The 20,690-nt window shown below is 37.9% G+C and overlaps 1 protein-coding gene and 1 long non-coding RNA gene across 12 annotated transcripts in view; one reads left to right on the forward strand and one right to left on the reverse strand.

Moving 5' to 3' along the window:
* Nucleotides 1-20,690, reverse strand: part of ROBO2 (roundabout guidance receptor 2) — a 688,225-nt gene that overhangs the window by 623,215 nt on the left and 44,320 nt on the right. The window lies entirely within an intron of this gene.
* On the forward strand, nucleotides 9,462-18,110 carry LOC148044382 (uncharacterized). Its single transcript, XR_015697581.1, has 4 exons — nucleotides 9,462-9,801; nucleotides 11,652-11,749; nucleotides 17,224-17,437; nucleotides 17,817-18,110. It is a non-coding gene; the product is annotated as an uncharacterized LOC148044382 (long non-coding RNA).

Genomic DNA, 20,690 nt, shown 5'->3' on the forward strand with positions numbered 1-20,690 from the left:
CACAATTGTGTCTTATTTTTCTTTGTAGGAAAAATGTACATTTTTCAAAAAAGATAAAATGGCTTTACCTATTCAGGGTGTGTAAAATAAAACTATTATAACTAATAACAGGTATTTTCCTTTGTGAGAGGAATTTCAAAATGTATATTAAAGTCATTTGCAAAAGATAGCTTAAAATGAAATGTTCCACCAATCCTTTTCCAAGGCCCAATTGTGAGAGAAAATTATCCATCTGTATTTGGCTGTCTCAGTTAATGTGAATGGATTTTTCTTGAACAACTTGATGGAGCTATAAAGGAAGGTAACAAAGGTGCTTAAGATCTGGAATCTTATTCCAGCCTTCCATTAGAAAACTACAAAGTTTGGAATTTGGAGAAAGCATACATTTTCATCTGGAATAAGATTGAGACAAAATCTAATGCAGTGGTTATGTTTTTTACATTATTAATATAAATCTGAAATTTATTAAAAGTATAAAGTCAATTGGTTTCAAATATAAAAAACATCAAAATAAAAATAGGCACCTTTCCCACTGCTGTTGCTGAATTTCGTACCATATGCTAACAAAGATACTGTACTATGTTTAGTATTATTCCTATTGACAAAGAAGCTCAGTAATCATTTAATATTCAAGAATGTGAAATGAATTACCTGAATAATTGAAAACAGACTATATTCATGCATTTGCATTAGATCATAAACTCTATTCCAATAATTCTTTTTTAATTGCTCAGCTATTTTCATTTCTCTCTGCAATAATTTCTGTAATTGCTTTTAATTCTCAAAAGATTTAAGAAAAGTAGAAAATGTATCTGTCATTTGCATGGTTATATCCATAGTGCAAACATACAGTGCTCTTATCCCATAATCAATTATATTTGTATAATTATTAGAAAAAAATATTTGATGAAAAATGAAGAGTATTAATAATAAGAGTTCTCTGAGACAAGAACTGAAGAAGAAAAGCAAAGACCATACCTCCTAGTTTTCTGCTTTAAATATTGCTCTTGTTAAAACTAAACATTGCTAAGAAATTATGTGATCTGATATTGCATATTACATATCTGATATTCTCCAAAAGAGAAGAAAATTAAAATTAATGCAGCAATATATTGATAACACAGGCAACAGCTGGAATGTCATTGTATCAAATTGTTCGTCCAAATGCACCATCACTTTAGGCTATTTTCAAATGATGCTGCATATGGTAATATTACCTTTAACCCAGTACTTTTTGCCTAATACTTACAGATGTTCTACTTGTTATATATGAACAAGAATGGATTCAAACTTTCACAAGTACTTATGAGTAGAATTATTATGCAAATAGAATTCTGAGCCAGCTGTGTAATGAAGAGAGAACAGGTGGTCACCCATACTAGGAGCATTTTAAAGACAGTACAATGCTTGAGGATCATCTCTGATGGTGGCTGTAGGCATTGTTAGGTATGTGGCTTAATTGGAGCCCTTGAGGGGAATTTTGCATACCAATTTCTTTTAAATTTTTATGGGTGAAAAAAGAAACACTATGCTATGCATGAGTTTAAAGAATTTGACACACAAAACAATTGCCAAAATCAAGTACACAGTTTCACAGAATCTTAGAATCAAGGAATTGTAGATTTGGACGGGGCTAAAATAATTTTAGTTTAGGAATAATTTTTACAATGTGGCACACCATAATTTAAACTTTCCATGAGGACAGTCGTAACTGTTCTTAAAAAACTACTAGAGAAGCACAACTCAAAACCTTAATGGGTAGATTGTTCCACTGTTCTACATATCTTATTTAAATGCACAGGGAACTATGGTATATTAACAATCTTTATTGGCTAATTTAAGTAAACAAATCTTGATCAAAGTCATAGACATCAGTTTTATAACACGAAAAGGACTACTTATTATTAGTTAATCATTTTGTACCCTATTTCCCTGAAAATAAGACCTCCCTGGATAGTAAGCCAAATTGGGCTTTTGAGTGCAGACACTAAAATAATCCCTCCCCCCAAATAAGCCCTCCCCAAAAATATTTCAGCACAGCAGTAGCCATGAGGTGACCATGCTCATCGCCTCCTGCACCGCACAAATAATAAGAACTCTTATGGTTCTGGGGGATTTCAATTTGCCTTCGCTCGGTGAACACTCTGATGGAGCGCAGGAGTTCATGGATTCCATGACAACCATGGGCTTGACCCAAGTAATTCGGGGCCCAACCCACTTGGCGGGTCACATGCTCGACCTCGTATTTCTCTCAGAGCAGTGGAGTTGTGATCTTGGTCTGAGGGGTAGTGAGACCTTACCCTTGTCATGGTCGGACCACTACCTACTGAGGCTTGACTTTCGGAGACCAAACCCCCACTGTAGGGAGGAGGAACCGACAAGGTGGTTCCACCCCAGGTGACTTATGGACCCTTTGGGGTTCCAGACAGAGCTTGGGGTCATTCCTGATACTCTCACCCGCAGTCCGGCGGAGACTCTGGTTGCTGCTTGGAACTCGGCAGCGACAGAGTCTCTTAACCGGATTGCGCCTCTACGGCCGCTCCGTGGCAGTGGATCCAGGAGGGCCCCTTGGTTTACTGAGGAACTCCGGGAGATGAAGCGCCAAAAGAGACGCCTAGAGCACCAATGGAGATCCAGTAAATCCGCATTGAATCGAGCACTTCTAACATCCTGCATCAGAGAGTACATCCGGGCAATCAGGACGTCAAAAAGAACTTATATTGCCACTCTGATTGCTTCCGCTGAGTCGCACCCAGCTGCCCTGTTCAGGATAACCCGTTCCCTCCTAAATAGGAGGGATACGGGTGATCCTTTACAGGGCAGGGCTGAGGACTACGTTCAGTTCCTCGTGGATAAAGTTGCTCGGTTTCGGGCAGACCTGGACTCCAATCCTGCAGAACCAGCTGAGGCACTAAGGGAAAATCTGGTAGGTCATCGCTGGATTGATTTTCAAGCTGTTACCCCTGAGGACGTGGACAAGGCCATGAGAGCTGTAGGTGCCTCCACATGTGTACTGGACCCGTGCCCCTCCTGGCTGGTTGTTAACAGCAGGGAGGTGACACGGGGCTGGATCCAGGCGGTTGTTGCCGCCTCCCTACGGGAGGGGGTCTTTCCCCCCGCTTTAAAGGCGGCGGTGGTGAGACCCCTCCTGAAGAAACCATCTTTGGATCCAGCCGTTCTTAACAACTATCGTCCAGTCTCCAACCTCCCCTTTGTGGGGAAGGTTGTTGAGAAGGTGGTGGCCTTTCAGCTCCAGCGGTCCTTGGAGGAAGCCAGTTATCTTGAGCCATTCCAGTCAGGCTTCAGGCCTGGCTACAGCACAGAAACCGCTTTGGTCGCATTGACTGATGATCTCTGGAGAGCCAGGGATGGAGGCCATGCCTCCATCCTGGTACTCCTTGACCTCTCAGCGGCTTTCGATACCATCGACCATGGTATCCTTCTGCGACGACTGCAGGAGGTGGGGGTGGGAGGCACTGTCTTACGGTGGTTCTCCTCTTACCTCTCGGACAGGTCGCAGTCGGTGTTAGTTGGAGGGCAGAGATCGACCCCTAGGCCCCTAACATATGGGGTGCCGCAGGGTTCGGTCATGTCCCCCCTTCTCTTCAATATCTACATGAAACCGCTGGGCGAGATCATCCGACGGCACGGGATAAAATACCACCAGTATGCGGACAATACACAGTTGTATCTGTCTGCCCCATGCCAACTCAATGAAGTGATGGACGTGATGAGCCAGGGTCTTGAAGCGGTTAGAGACTGGATGGGGGTTAACAAGCTTGTACTCAATCCAGATAAGACCGAGTGGCTGCTGTGCTTCCCTCCCACTAATTGGCCAAGTGTTCCATCTCTCAGGCTGGGGGGTCAAATAATACGCCCCTCAGACAGGGTCCGCAACTTGGGAGTCCTCCTGGACCCACAGCTGACTTTTGAACATCATTTGTCAGCTGTGACCAGGGGGGCATTTGCCCAGGTTCACCTGGTGCACCAGTTGCGTCCCTACCTGAACCAGGAAGCTCTCACAACAGTCACTCGTGCCCTTGTGACCTCTAGGCTGGAGTACTGCAATGTGCTCTACATGGGGCTGCCCTTGAAGAGTATTCGGAGACTTCAGCTTGTCCAGAATGCAGCCGCGCGAGCGATCGTGGGTACACCTCGTTTCACCCATGTAACACCTATCCTCCGCGAGCTGCACTGGCTGCCTGTTGATCTCTGGGTGTGCTTCAAGGTGCTAGTTGTCACCTACAAAGCCCTTCATGGTATTGGATCTGGGTACTTGAGAGACCGCCTACTGCCAATTACCCCCACTAGGCCAATAAGATCCCATAGATTAGGCCTCCTCCGAATTCCATCAGCTGGCCAATGTCGGCTGGCAACTACCCGGAGGAGAGCCTTCTCGGTGGCTGCTCCGACCCTCTGGAACGAACTCCCCGTGGGGATTCGTACCCTCACCACCCTCCAGACCTTCCGTGTAGCTCTTAAAACCTGGCTGTCCCGACAGGCCTGGGGCTAGAGACCTCAACCCCACTCGAATAGTATGATTGTTGCGTTTTTAATGATGTATTGTCTCTATGTTTGTAACTTGTTTGTCCCCCCTCCCCCTGAATTGTGAGCCGCCCTGAGTCCCCCCAGGGAAAAGGGCGGCATACAAATAAAGCAATTCAAATTCAAATTCAAACTCCTCGAAAATAAGGCCAAACACTTATTTTGGGGATCAAAAGAAATTAAGACCCTGTCTTATTTTCGGGGAAACACAGTAATACAACATGGCTTTAATTTCTTCCACAAAATTTACCAACCAGATGGAAATTTGTCATTGACACGTGAAAACAGAATTAAGGCTTAATAACAAATCTGGCACAGATGCTCAATTGCTGCTTATTGGCTGCTAAAATACTGTATAAGAATAAATGCCAACTGTAACAATCTAAAACCAAGCATTTTGAAAAAGTTAGATGCAACAATCTAAATTCTGAAGAAAATAAGGATGATTTTCTTCTATATGAAAAGAAACCAAAATTTACATAATAGATGTGAAAGTAATAGTTTTGCTGCAACTGAATGAAAAACTGAAAAAATCTGGTACAAAAAAAAAGTAGCAACATCTATAACATTAAAAACGCAAGTTAGAATGTTTGGAGGGGAGGTAGGTAGGGTCAGGCTATTTTATCATTAGTTTGGGGATTTTTCCTAATCAGAAATAATCTGAATGGGCAAATGAAATATCTGCATATAATTTGCTTCCTCTAATAGTACATTCTATTCAATATTCTCTTCCTCTATGTTTTTATTCTTATTGATGAAAAATATTTTATAATAATTATTTATTATTATAATAATTATTATAATAATTATGCACATGTTTTGTTTTATTTTTTATACTTTTAATATGGAAGTAAAAAAATTGGCTTTATAACTAGAGGCAAAAATAGTGATCACAAGTGAAGAAAAAAATATCAATAAAAATAAACATGACAAATGAAGAAAAATATATCAAAAGGGACTTATACGATGACTATGCATAAAATTTCAGAAATCTGATGCAATGACTACAGTATTTTGAGACACATTAAAACAATAAATACTTATCACCATCAGTAAACCTGTTCTTTCTATACTTCTCCAATCTCCTTTTAATGCTATGAAGGGAGAGGCCATCTCTACATTTTGCAGATTTTCATTTCACACTTTTAAAATGATGACAATAAGTACATTTATTTATCCCGAATCTCCACCATTCACCTTCACTTGAAGCCCCCACCTTCTCATATTATAAAAAAGGGAGAAAAAAAATCCTATCTATTTTCTCCCCATCATATATCATCTCCCTATAAACTAGGATTCTACTTAGCTTTTATGGACTCTACAAAATGAATTAAACAATTATTTTTCTAGGAATAAAATGGGTGTTTTAGAAACACAAAACTGCTTTGACAAGCTCAATAAACACAACATATAAATGTTTGTTTGTTTAAAAAAGAGTAATTTCAAATAAAGTCATTTGTTACTATTTAGCCTTGACATTTTAATTTTAGTAAAAATATTCCCATTCATAATACCTCAACAAGGTTTTTTTTTTCATGTGCTATAATAAAAAAGTGATTCTTCTTTAGGTTTCATTATTTTACATTACAAAGACTATTAATAGTTCCGTGCCACGTGGATATGTTATTTTCTTTGCTCCAGCTTTATTTTTAAAATCCATTTTGATATATTGTCATTTAAACTTGGAGGCATTTCTCTCCTTCCCCTGTTTTCTTTCCTTCAAGAAAAAGCACTAAGATGCAGAAGCTTAGAAAATTGTTTTGGTGATTAAATAAAGTTTACTATTCTGTGTGTAATATTATTTACCTAAGCTCTGTCACCTTTAATTACTTGACTGTTAAAAACTTCATTTTTGTAAGAAGGAACAATGTTGCCCAGTATTAACTTCCATCATATTTCTGATTTATTGGTTTAATAATGAGAAATAATTCTACATCTTTATTTAGTTTTTCTATAACACCAACCTGACACTTTGAAGGGTTAGCCTGGTTATCTCCATGGGAAGGAAGGGAGGGAGGGAGGGAGGGAGGCAATTTGTTTAGAAACTCTTCTGTAGGTGTGGCCTGCTTTGTGGGAGTGGCTTGCCAGCCACGTGACTGGGTGGGAGTGACTTGCCAGCCATGTGACTGGGTGGGCATGGCCAACTTGTAAAATGTGGTGAAACTCACTTAACAATGCTCTTGCTTAGTAACCAAAATGTTGGCTCAGAAACTCTGGCATTTGAAGCACGCAAGTCTTAAAGCTGTCAAGGTACAAGACCGTTGCATCCCTAACCCTTTAGGAAAAAAAACCCAGGGGTGTTCAAACTTGACAGCTTTAAGACTTGTGGACTTCAACTACCAGAATTCCTCCTCTTGCTCTTCATCTTAATGATGTGCTGACAGGTGTGGGAAGGGAACTGGAACCAGTTCTAAACAGCACTGTAGATTTGTGGAACGAAGAGATTAGAACTGGCAGGAACCCACCCCTGGAGGGAGGAGAAAAATCCTAGAAGAAAGCAATGATAGCTGCACTTCCTTACTATTGCAAAGAAAACTATATGGATGTGTTCATGAAGTCATTAGCAGATCAAAATTAATTTGAAAGAGATTTTACTTTTGTTTTTTAAATGGCATTTGAAAAAAAAGCAGAGCTACCAGAATACCTTAGCGCTACTACTAAACATTCACTGATATCAATATGCTCAGAAGGCATCACTTTTATCAACAATAGATAACATGAATGCTGTCATTTTAACCATAGTGACAAGGTATTCTTTCTGTTATAGTGCACATGTCTAAAAAGGAGTGGATAAGATGCTCTCTGGTATGACTGGTTTCTTTATACTTGAATTATTCCCTTCTGATTTTAACACAAGAGGTAGGTGTGTGTGTGTGTTTGTGTGTGTGTGTAGAAATCTGGTTTCAAGGGAAACGAAGTTTTTCTTCAAAAGTAGTGATACTAGTAGCTTTTAAAATAACTGTGAAATGTTTCCTTCTTAAGAGATTCTTAATGGATCCAAAGGTGTTTGATAATTATTGACTAATTTCCACCTTCTTTTTCTAAGAAAGCTTTTACGTTCATATAGGGGATTCGGTAGCAGTCCAACATCTGACACAAAGTTTTAACAAAATAGCAAAATAAAATACAACACTTTTTACAAAACATTGAAGATGTAATAAAGGAAAAGGGGAAGAGACCAGTAAAATGTAAAAAGCACAAAGAAAATGTTTTTAAAAACCCTATTGGAATATTTTCTGGGCTAACATTATCATAAAAAAGTTCCCACAACTGACAAAAAGTATCTTTCCAGAAATCCACATGTTCAAAATGAAGTTACATTTAGATGGTTGGAACATAAAACAATCAATCTTTCACTAAAAGAAGATTACAAAATTTTTAGATGAAAGGGGAAAACAAATCTACTTATATTCACCTAAAATAGAATAAAATTCCTTATTGGCCAAGTGTGATTGGACACACAAGAAATTTGTCTTTGCTGTAGATGCTCTCTGTGTACATAAAGAGAATAAAATACATTCATCAAGAATAAAAAGATACAACACTTAGTGATAGTCAAGGTTACTAATAAGCTATCAAATTGTATTAGGAAACAGAAAAAAACAATATAAATTGAATGATACAAGCAACATGGTTATAGTCATAAATGTAAAGAGATAGATACTAGGAAGGAAGAGAAGAAGAATAGTAATACAATTTAGTAAATTATTGGACAGTGTTGTGGGAATTAGTTGTTTAGCAGAGTGATGGCATTCGGGAAAAAGCTGTCCTTGTGTCTATTGTTCTGTTGTGCAGTGCCCTATAGGAGTGATGGCTAACCTTTTTTGTATCGCATGCCAAAAGTGGGGGGGGGAGGGCAGGGGGTTGTGCGCAGGTGTGCCAACACCCATAATGCTATGCGTGCATGACCCCCCTGCTTTTTCACCCTCCCCAGGCTTCAGAGGCTTTCTAGGAGCCTGGGGAGGGTGAAAACAGCCTTCCCCGCCCCCCGCCTCCCCAGGAGGCCCTCCTGATACTTCAGGAACTTCCCTGAAGCCTCTGGAGGGCAAAAAATGGCCCTACAGGAAACTCAGTAATTCGGAACTGGACTTCCAGTTTGTCCATAGGGCCATTTTTTGCCCTCCAGAGCCATCAGGAGGCATGAGCGCTGGAGCTGACAGAGCAACGCCTCACATGCCCTGACAAATGGCTCCGTGTGCCACCTGTGGCACGCATGCCATAGGTTCGCCATCACGGCCCTATAGCATCATTTTGAGGATAGATGTTGAAACAATTTATGTTCAGGATGTGAGGGGTCTGTAGATATTTTCACAGCCCTCTTTTTCACTCATACACTATACAAATACTCAATGGAAGGCAGGTTGGTAGCAATTTTTTTTCCTGCAGTTCTAATTATTCATTGAAGTCTATGCTTGTCTTGTTTGGTTGCAGAGCCAAACCAGACAGTTATGGAGGTGCAGATGACAAATTCAAGAATTCCTCAGTAGAACTGAATCAGCAGCCCTTTGGGCAGTTTGAGCTTTCTGAGTTGGCACAGAAACATTCATTATTTTGGTACAAGTAGCTACTTTGAATACAAAGGTATGGATAATTATATTGAGAAATTTAATATTTGATTTAACTTATAAAGAATGATAGGAGAAATCTGATCTATATTTGTGGTTTCTTCTGGGCAGTTGATAAACTAATTTAGAAATATTTAATATTGTTCTATGAGTGTATTTAAATGCCATGTATTCCACTAATATTTATATACAATGGGTATTTGATTATACAGTGTGTGAGTGTGTGTGTGTGTATGTATGTAATGAAACCCTGTATTTTTATGTAAAATAGTAATATATATTTTCCTATGTTACATAGTATTATTGGCTAATGTATTTAAAAGAACATTTAAAATGCATATCAATTAATGCATATAATTCAAATATTAAAAATGACTATTTTCTCAATGTGATTTTTCCACACTTGGGCCACACAATGGGCCACACAATGGCCCATTGTTAGAAAGATATTGTTTGCATCACTTGCTACATCACTGGAAAACTATTAAGTTTCACATATTATGCCTACAACTGAGAGTCCAACAATGGGCCATTTCCTTGTGAAATGGATTGTAAAGAATATGATAGAATACAGAAGACTATACTAAAATGATGATCCTTCAGTCTGATGAGCAACAGCACTCTCGGAATTAGAAACATCCATCTACACATATTCTTGATAGTGAGAATATACAGCTCTGCACATGCTTAAGTAGGTATTACTGAAGAGTTTATTATCACATTGCTTTCAAGATCTTCCAGTAAAAAAAAACATTTGAAATTGTTTTTGTCAATTATGTTTTTAGGCATTATACATAGCAACATTAAAAACAATCTTGTGAAGGTTAATACTGAGTTCATTTCATTGTTTAAATAAGAATCTGCATGACTTGATAACGTCCTGTTAAATAGAATTCACTATCAAGTTCTTAACCCTTAATTTTGCATTAATACAAACTTGATGTGGAAACATTTGGAAAGATGAACAGAAATACCTGATGTGCCTTACAACTCTATGTTTACGCAGAACTCTATTCCACTGTACTATGGCTAAAAACTGCCTTTAGGAACTATAATGTTTTAAAATTAATAATGTAATTATTATTGTCCACTCATTTGATGATGGTGTGATATTAATTTGAAAGAAAAATACAGAAGATCGCTGACTTTTTTAATCAGATATTGTTCATTAATTAGTGGGTCTTTCTCATGTCAAAAAGCACTGAGACTGGAACATTAGCTGTTTTCATAACTGTAATTAGCTAATAGTTCAAAATAAAAAATAACCAAGGTATTTTGTTATTTTATTCACATCTTTCCCTTTATCTAATTTGAACAATATCAGTTTACTCAACTTAATAAAATAACCATGCAAAGTTTTTAGATATTATATGTCACAGCAAACTAGTCTGTTGCCAAAGTACCTTAGAGGATAAACAGACCATCCTAGATAGCAACTAACTAGTACTATTATATCGGTCTCCGGACACGCTTCAAGGTGCTGGTCATGACCTTTAAAGCCCTACATGGCTTGGGCTATCTGCGGGACCGCCTCCTGCCACATACCTCCCAATGACCCATAAGATCTCACAGGCTGGGCCTCCTCTGGGTGCCATGACCGGGCAATGCCGGTTGATGACCACTCGGGGAGGGCTTTCTCTGTAGCTGCTCCGGCCCTGTGGAATGATCTCCCCACAGAGATCCGGACCCTTCCCACTCTCTCGGCCTTCCGAAAAGCCACTAAAACCTGGCTGTTCCAGCAGGCCTGGGGCTGTTGACCCCAAAATACGGTCCAGCCCCATCTAGAACTGAGTATATGGTGTGTTGTTTTTAAATCTATCTTTTCTTTTCTTTATATTTTTGTTTGATTTTATTCTGTATTGTAAGCTGCCAGAGTCCTACGGGATTGGGCAGCATATAAATGTTATTAAATTCAAAATTTAAATTCAGTTCATCATTCTGACAAAAATGCTCCTTTAGAGCCATCTTACTAAGAGCAGTTTTATATGAGAAATTTAATAAAGTTCCTACAGCTTTCCAAATGTGCTCTTTGATATTGATGAATTCATGTTCATTTTATGATGACAGCTGAAGAAATCTCATCTTTCCTTTGTTATTAGATATGTTGTCTGATCAATTTTATGATATTTTTTGTTAATCAGATAAAAATAGGACCTAATATTCCAAACTCTAGCACAGCTGCTGCCAATATCTACAAACCCATGCCTTTCCATTAAGTAAATGTTCATAATTGTCATTTTTATATTTTTTTTACATTTTTGGTATTTAAATATTTTTTTTCAAAATAAATTGTATTGCAGTATATCAATACAGTTAAGGACACTGAAATCTTATTCATGTAGTAGATGTAGGTTTAAATTTATGAACACAGGCTGATTATGTGATCATCTACAATTCTTTGAGCCTGTACAGAAGAATACCATTTGACTTATCAAAAGCCAATGAGAGTTCAAGAAGAACAAGGATGGATGCACAACCACCCTTCCATTCATTCCAGACACTATCCAAAAGTAATAAATGATGTTTCCATCCCATATCTAGATCTGAATCCTGATTGGAAAGGATTAAGATAATCCATTTCATCCAAGGTCCTTTGAAGGTGTCACACAACTATCTTCTCAAGCACCTTCCCCGAAAAGGTTAGTTACCAGATAAAAATTATCTAGCATGGTGGGGGTCTAGTGATGGTTTCTTGTGAAGAGGATGAACCAAAGACTCTTTAATAAGTAAAGAAACAACCCTTTCAGTAAAAGAAGACTTAACCACCACTAGAAACCACTTACTCAACAATCCCTGGACAGCTTTAGCAGATCTGGAAGGCCATGGATCTAAAGAACAGACAATTTAATTTATAGTCAAAGATACTGTCCACTTCATATCCAGCAGATTCCAACTGTTCCCAGTTAATCATCAAGACTCCTCCCCAGGAATGTCCATTAGGCTTGCAACAAGGTTTGCTTCCAATTATGAGCAAATCCAAACAACAAATCCAACAGATGCTCAGCATTTTTTTTCTGCATATTGCATAAACTTGTTCCTTTACTCAAGAGGGCTTTTCACTTAAAACAGGGTGTGGAGCAATAATGTGTGGATACAATAAGGGCACAGAAGTATTGATGTTTCATGACCCTTACTGCCACAAAGGAGACCTTAATAGAGTCTCTATCATATGTCTGATTGACTTTGTCCTTTTTTTGAATGTTAACAATATTCTAGATGTTGTTTTTCTTCTTTCATCTCCCTCAGCTCTTCAGTGAACCATGGACTGTGATCCAATCTAATGCCTCAGCTGTCACCTTAACTTAATGTTCAGACTAGGCAGCAGAAACATTTTCCAGTTCCTCTCAAATCCATCTGGGTCAATCAGTTACCAGGAATGGATCAATCTAACAGGTCCAGCCTCCCAGCAATGGATAGTGGCATGACAGAATCTCATGGAAATCAGAGCATGGCCTGGCATGACAAGGGAAACACCAAAAACTACCCCAATTTCAGATTATGTAGGCAGTGCTCTGAGAGGAACACATGATCTGGTGTAAGATCACTGTCCTATGTTGGACTCTGGACGATCTGGGGTAGAGGATTACCATCACTATGACCATGAATTCTTGAGCTATTTCAGATCCCACTCCTAGAGAAGGCAGAATTCCTACAGAATCATACATCTGGGGAATTCCATCCTCAGCCCAGAAAAAGAGTTGAGATGCTCAGGCAGGGAGATGCTGTGCAGCAGGAAGGCTAGTACAATAACTGTCCCAACTGTTTTCCAGAGCTGAATTTAATTAGCAGGATTTCCCATTCAATGGCTTGTAGTACAGCATTCCTGAAAGCCATAAGAGTTTCTGTATGACAGTTTCCACACTTCCACTCTTGACTTGGTTTCTTGACTGATGCAGCATCCCAAAACCAGCAGGGCATCTTTGAAAGAGTTCTGAATCTAGCCAGGTTTCAGTGATATAAACTGGGTTGGCTGCCTCATCATTGTTCTGGAATTTAAAACTAATAGCTGTAAGCCAGGATCATAGTTGGTCTACTGACAAGGTACTGGGACTGTGATCAAAGAGCTGAAAAATGAAACAAATATAAGGCAATGGTCTCATTTCTCCATGAGCTATAATGGTATGTGTCAGAATGATCTTGAGAAATGAGAAAAAGAGATGCTGAATAAGGAATGATGAAGAAAAGGATTGTGCAGTTGCTTAACAGTCAATGAAAGAATCTTATGAAGGGCCCACCTTAATTGATAAGGATGTAAAAAGCGATGGGGAGGGGAAAGAGATTTGAACTTTCTTATTTTCAATATTCTATTAATGTAATCTTAAAGTAAAATTAACTCATCTGGTGGTGTTTCCTGCCTAATTTACTTAAGAGGATTGACAGGAGCAGTCCGGTCCACTATATCTCCCCATTCCCATCACCACCATATTTTTACCGCTTCCTCCAGGACTCCAATTGCAGACTTATCCCCAAAATCCATGCCCTTCAAGACCCAAGATCCCTCATTGGCCTCCCCAATCACCCCATAGTTTCATTAGCTCTCAGGGCCATCGGGGTACCCAGCTATCACCCGCCCTATTCTCTAAAACACATTAAGACACTGCTACAAATACATTCAAACACTAAGACTCACAGAACTTAACTAGCTGACTCAACAGCTGGCATTCCACTCACCTGCTACCACTTCTTCACCCAAGAGGAGCGATCAATCATGTATTCAAAGTGGCATCTCAATCTTCCTTCCTTCCTTCCTTCCTTCCTTCCTTCCATCCATCCATCCATCCATCCATCCATCCATCCATTAATGCAAGGGTTACTGGAGAGGCAAACTGGCCTCTGCAGGCAGGGGAGGGTATTCACAAAATCTTGCCACTGTACTTGCCCACTCACCCAGTAATTGCCCACAACAACAAAGTCTTATCATCCAGCAACCAAAAAACAGATAGTACAGGAAGGATCATACACCAATAGAAAAAACAGTGAAAAATAGCAAAAGCAGCATCCAGCAACAAAAAGCCACAGCATCCAACAGGAACAAAAGACAAGTAGCTTCTTCAACACAAATGAATCCATAGGCACTACAGGTTCCCCCAAAGCTTGTTTTCTGGCCTTTCGTCAGCCCACTCTTCTGAAAAGAAGCTCAAAACTCAAAGCAACCACCAAATCCAAGTAGTGTCACATTAAAATTAAAGAAAATGTGTCGGGAGGCACAGCCAGCAAAATGCCATGACAAAAATGCTGCCAAGCAGCAGACTCAAGAAACACAGCAGAGAAACAAATGCAGCTGTCCTCTACATGCTTTGGTTCTACTCCAGACCACTCCACTCCTCCAAATCTTTAATCCAAATCCAAATCTTGGTAGGTGCCACAAAAACATCTTCATTTACATCCAACCAACAGTTATGTGGCAACCCATCATTGGCTTCCTCTCTCTTCTATCAATCATCTTATGGATGATTAACACAAAGCTTGAAGCAGAAATTTCCTTTTTCATACTACATGCAGTTACAATTCAGATAAGCCAATGTATTCTCTTTCGATTCTAGCAAAAACCATAATGGGAATATTGTGCATGCAATAATTGTTCTGGAAGGAAAAAGGGAAATAGCATTCATTTGAAAATAGCAGCTTGTGAAATGTGTTTCTATTCTTTTTCAAATAATACTAAAAGCAATGAACAACAGAGTGATATGACTTTTTATTTAAATATTTTATTTGAAAAACACCTGTGTGCACTACCATATATTTTTGATTTCTAGCTACATGGTTGTTAATAATAAATGAGACATTACAATCAGTGGGACCACCATGAACATCAAATGAATGCCCCATTATTCACATCCTCAGAGGATACAAGGGATAACCATTAAGTACAATATAAAGAGCTTTGGGCTGCATGATTCTATGTATTAGCTAAATCATATTGACTATACTGACTAGCATTTGCTTTAGCAAGGCAACTTTTACTGTGACAGTTGGACAATATACATCATTACACATCCTTAAAATGTGTTATAATCTGTAATTATGTTAGCACAAAGAAGACCTAGTGCTATTGTACATGAATGGTAGTGATTCTATGAGTATGGCATGGTAGCAATATTAATGTGAAATTCACAAACAAAAATACCAGCATCAATTCCCCTTTCCTGATGTCAGAGCTCTATTTTGATGAATAATGTTGATAGAGAGCATCACTCTTCATATAGTTTTAATGGAGACAAGTCAAGAAGAGCATTTGGTGGATTCCCCTGGCTTTGTCTTGCTTCCCATCAAGCATCATCTGCTGTCAGGAAAAGCAACCAGAATTTTCAGTAAGAAGGGTGGAATGGAACTGGATAACTGTAGGTGCATATGTGGTAGGAATGATAGAGTTAATCTCTATTAAATTGCCCAACTAACAGGAGACAGGGACAGAGATGTTCCACATTTATTACCTGTCAGCAAGGCTATTAGCTCGAAGAATTTAGCATTCTCTTGAAAGAGTAGTAAACTCATGTCCTGAAGTAGTGCAGCAGAGAGGTTGTTGGCATGGAAAAAGGATGCAGGATGAAATGGGAGGTTGCTCACCTGATTTGGGGATTCAAAATGAACTTTCTATACTGCCTTAGGCTCAGTGGTGGGTTTCAAAATTTTTTAGAACCTCTTCTGTAGGTGTGGCCTGCTTTGTGGGAGTGGCTTGCTAGCCATGTGACCTAGTGGGAGTGGCTTGGCAGTCATGTGACTGAGGGGGTGTGGCCAACTTGTAAAATGTGGTGAAACTCACTTAACAATGCTCTTGCTTAGCAACCAAAATGTTGGCTCAGAAACTTTGGCATTTGAAGCACACAAGTTTTAAAGCTGTCAAGTTACAAGACCCTTGCACCCCTAACCCTTTAGAAAAAAAACACCAGGGGTGTTCAAACTTGACAATTTTCAGACTTTAAGTTTTAGATAGGACTCTTAGAGGCAGGCAGGGCGATTGGTGAGCCAACCAATCAGTGAGCGGCGGGCAGGGCAAGTGTGGTGCGGATGGACAGTGGGAGGGAACTGGAACCGGTTCTAAATGGCACAGTAGATTTGTGGAACCTCTTCTATAGAAGAGGTTAGAACCTGCAGAAACCCACCCCTGCTTAGGCTACTACTAAATGCTACTGCTGGATTTGTTACATATTAGTGCACTATATGTGTTCTGCTTCTTCTACTGACAAGAGAATTTACAGACTAAACTTTTTAAAACTGTTTTTTATTACTTTGGTGAAGGTAATAGCACCATTTTGTATATTCAGCAGGAACTAGATGTTATCAGCAGTGATCACTTGATAACAAGATTTCCATTCCATTGTATCCCTATTTGAAATAAAGTACACTTATCATTGTATGTTCACTTCTAGTTCATCTTGTGTCTCTCCTCTGTGCTATGATTTGTCAGCTGGGCTTTTTCTTTGACAGGCTTTTAAAAAAATGCTAGATCTGTGTTCCCTCCCATGTCATCCTTTAAGATTGGAATTAAATTCAGTTTTAAGTTGTCTATGCTGATGAGCAAAACATCAAGAGAACATAGGTTGAACTCCAAAGCTAGAAAAATTACGTTATATGTTTAAGTCATGTACTTTTTAATTTAAATTACATTTCTTCCTGCTAATCTGCTATGAAATTCTGGTTGTAACAATTTTAAATGTCTAACTCATCACTCCACTGTGTGATTTGTTCCACTGTCAAACTGTTCTTGTTATTAGGAACAATCAATAATAATTCAAATAATTCAATTAGAAACTTCCTTCTGTACCTTAAGGTCACTAATTGATGCCGATACTCAAAGTGAACAGTTTCTGATCTTATTAGGCTTTTGAACAATATTATTATAATTATCTTTTGTTAAAGCTAAATATAATTCCCTCCCTTGGTCTTTTCTCATGAGACTTATGTTTTCTGTTTTTGTGACCTTCTTACTGTTAATATGGCTGTTGTGACAAGATTTATTAAATGTATTTATTTATTCAATTTCCGTACCTACTCATCTCACGCTAGTAGGTCACAAACAATGCAGTATTTCAAGTTACATCAAACTAATACAGAATTAAGTGGATTATCATGTCTTTCATCTTAAAAATCAAATGTTTATTGTTGCAAACAGATTAGGAAATACCAACCCTCAAACTCTTATGGATGCGTGGAAAATTGTCAAACATGTAAAAGAAACAGGCTTACGTATATGATGCTACGTATACCATTTGTTATATTTGGACATGCAGATAGACACTCAGGGGCACACTCATGGGGATTTGCCTACAATGCAGCTACATTATACTGCTGACACAGAAGATCCTTTTCATATGTACTGTTATGAGGTCAGTGATTCTGTATTCCATAGATGTACATTTGATTTCTGTCTTTTGTTTTTCTTCTATAACCAACAAAGTTTGCATTTGAATCAATTAAATTGAATTTTGTTATTTTTGATCCTCTCATGTACCCATCAAGGACATTTTGAGTATTGTCACTACTTTCTAGAGCATTAGCTGTTCAGTTTTAAATATTGCAAATTTGATATACTTGTTCTACATAATAGTTTGGGATTTGGTGCTGTTGGTGTTGAGATTTGGTGCTTTTGGTGTTGACAAGTCCTCTTTGGTGTTGACAAGTCCTCTTCTAAGACTATCTTTGTTGATATAAGATGTTATCACCCTTCACATTCTCAAAGGAAAAGTTTTATAAATTATTTTTCAGGTTTCCTTCCAGTAACAATAGCTGTCAGAATGGACCAATCCTACAAAAGCACTTGCTCTATCTCAAGGTGCTTTTTCGTCCCCATTAAAAAAGGACAAAACAGATGTGGAAGATAAAACATGTTGAAAGATGTTAAGTGTTAAATATTCACAAGAGGCCATTCAAAATAGCCACACTGGAAACTTCATGTGTTTACAGTAATTGAAAATAGCAAAATAAAAACTTCAAAAATCAAATCATTTATCATTTGGCTAAGGTTTGTGACATGGTGCTGTCTGTGAAGTTTCTTAAATTTTGCATTGCTAAACAATTGAGAGCATTAGCTTCTAAACCATGAAAAATTCATTGGAACATGATGTATTATTAATCAGTTTAATTTAAAGTGATCTGGCAAATTCCATATTCATTTATGTTTGAAGATACTCTCAGTCAATGAATGTACATAGCCAACACTCTCATTCATTCTACTCTGATAGTTATTTTGAAAGGGTCCACATTACAAAAAACACAATACATCATTATCACATATCATCCCAAAGATACAAATATTCAAAACATTCAATGCTGTGAATGTTTTGTCAGGACTGGTTAAACATATTATCAATCAGAAGCCATGAATTTTTGTCTCTGTAACTACAGATATACAGTATTCCTATAAACCTTCCCAGAATTATGGGTACATAAAGCTCCTGTATTCATAAAATTATCCATGATCAATATGAAAATATATCAGATACTAAAGACACACCAATCCAGTTACAAAATAGATATGACAAATACATTACTATACACACTGTATTCATTATCTTGATTTCTTTCTGTTCCATTGGGTTTTTCCTCCTGCATAGTACATGAATTAGGCTGATAATCTCATGAAATGAAATGAAAGATCCACAGGTCTTATAAATAGTGGTTAGAAATCAATATGTCAGTCTAATATAGTCAAATTTTCTTCTACTTTTTAAATGCCTGTCAATTTTTAAATATAATTCCTTAATATATGCATTTTAACAAGGATAAGCATGTATGAAACTTTCCAATTTCATACATTTTTGCTTCTGCAAATATTTTTGATATATGCATTTTTGCATATGGTATTTTGAAATTCCCATGGACTGTCTGTAGTGTGATAGATTTAATTTTGATGGGCTCATGCATTTAAAATAAATCTATTATGGATTTATTTTATATCCATTACAGTTATATACTAAAATCTAATTTCCCTACAGCTATCACTCTATTATGCCAGCAAATAGTATAGTGGGATTGATATGGGCTTAGTAAGGTAGTACATTTCCAGTTGTTGTTGCACTTTTCCATAAGAATACCGTAGGGGGGAAAAAACCTATATAAAAGAACAAATATTAAACAGGGAAACAATAAGGCTACCATGTTGATATTATCTCTTGCTAGCTTTAAGGACCTATTTATTTGTCCCCTTCAGAGCATTCTTCTTACAAATCTTCAGTCATCATCATCTGTTCAGATGGAGATTATCTCACAAGTCAAACAAACTCATTTTCAAATTTTATGCATTTCCATTTACTAAAGTATCTAATTCAATTTTATCATGCAGCAATTCATTTAGCACAGCCTAAAGATGCAGACAAGAGGTTGTACATTTGTCCAGTAGTTTCATAGTCCAAGAGTTCAAGTTAATATAAATTTAGTATAAATTCTTTGCAGAATGAGAGAATACTAGCCTTTTCAAAGGAAATACTAATATGGCTGAGGAAGCTAATTATCCCAAATACATGTACAATATTATCGTCATAAATGTGATGCTTGAGCTACTGCTAGTTACTGCTAGTTAGCTTCAAAGAATTTTGCATGGAGTAAATTTTCTTGATCTGATTTATTTAGACATAAAATATGAATTATCTTGGTCACTCCATGACCTACATTGATTAAATAATAATATATAGTCTTAGATCTTACTGGACTTTCCAATATTGCATTATGTAACATTTCCTAAATATAGTGTTCTTGAAAAGATTGTGCTGCATGTTTTCCACTTCTGTCTTTGTCAAATATTCCAAGATGTGAAACAGAAGTACAATTATTTTCTATATAGTAATACCAATATGTAGTTGTAGTAACTGCAAATTATGACAACCAGTTTAATGTAATTGCTAAGGAACTGGGATAGAAATTGGGAGAGGGTGATTTTTAATTCATTAAGCCAGCCAACCTTGGGCCAATCTCTTCTCTCTCAATGTTATGAAGAAAGCAATGGCAAATTAGTTCTGGGAGCTGTGGTGGTGCAGTGGTTAGAATGCAGTATTGTAGGCTAACTCTACTCACATGGCCAGGAAAACATTTTGTCCTCGTCTCTCACCTTCCAACAGACTGGAATATTTCCCCTTATTAGTACAGATGAGTTTTATGTAAACAAACAAAAATACATCACTCAGCTATTTACTGATCTTATTCATCCTGTGTTAGAGAGGATTCTCCCTTCCAAGCCTTATGTATCCTGCTATCTCTGACTTTAAAATATAGACACAATAAAGCCTTTAAAAATAGATATGTTGTATGTCTGTAAAACCAAGAGGAAAGAGAAGATATTTTGATCTTATAAAGCATATACATGCAAGGAAGGGAAAGTGGATGTGTGTGTGTGTGTGTGTGTGTGTGTGTGTGTGTGTGTGTGTGTGTGTGTGTGTATAGTGTCACAACCCCTGGTATGCCCCAATTATGGGAGGATTTATTTAAATACAACACATTTGTAACAAAAGGCAACAGTAAAATATTGGGCTTTCTGTCTGGGTGGTCTCTTGTGACGAGCCGATGGACAGAGAATGGAAGCAGTTAGCTTCCTCCCATAATTGGGGCATACCAGGGGTTGTGACACTAAATATATACCTACCTCCC

This window comes from Thamnophis sirtalis, unplaced genomic scaffold, assembly GCF_051295495.1.
Source record: "Thamnophis sirtalis isolate CommonGarterSnake01/CBP01778 unplaced genomic scaffold, rThaSir2_p1.2 scaffold_8, whole genome shotgun sequence".
In the NCBI taxonomy this organism is placed as follows: domain Eukaryota; kingdom Metazoa; phylum Chordata; class Lepidosauria; order Squamata; family Natricidae; genus Thamnophis; species Thamnophis sirtalis.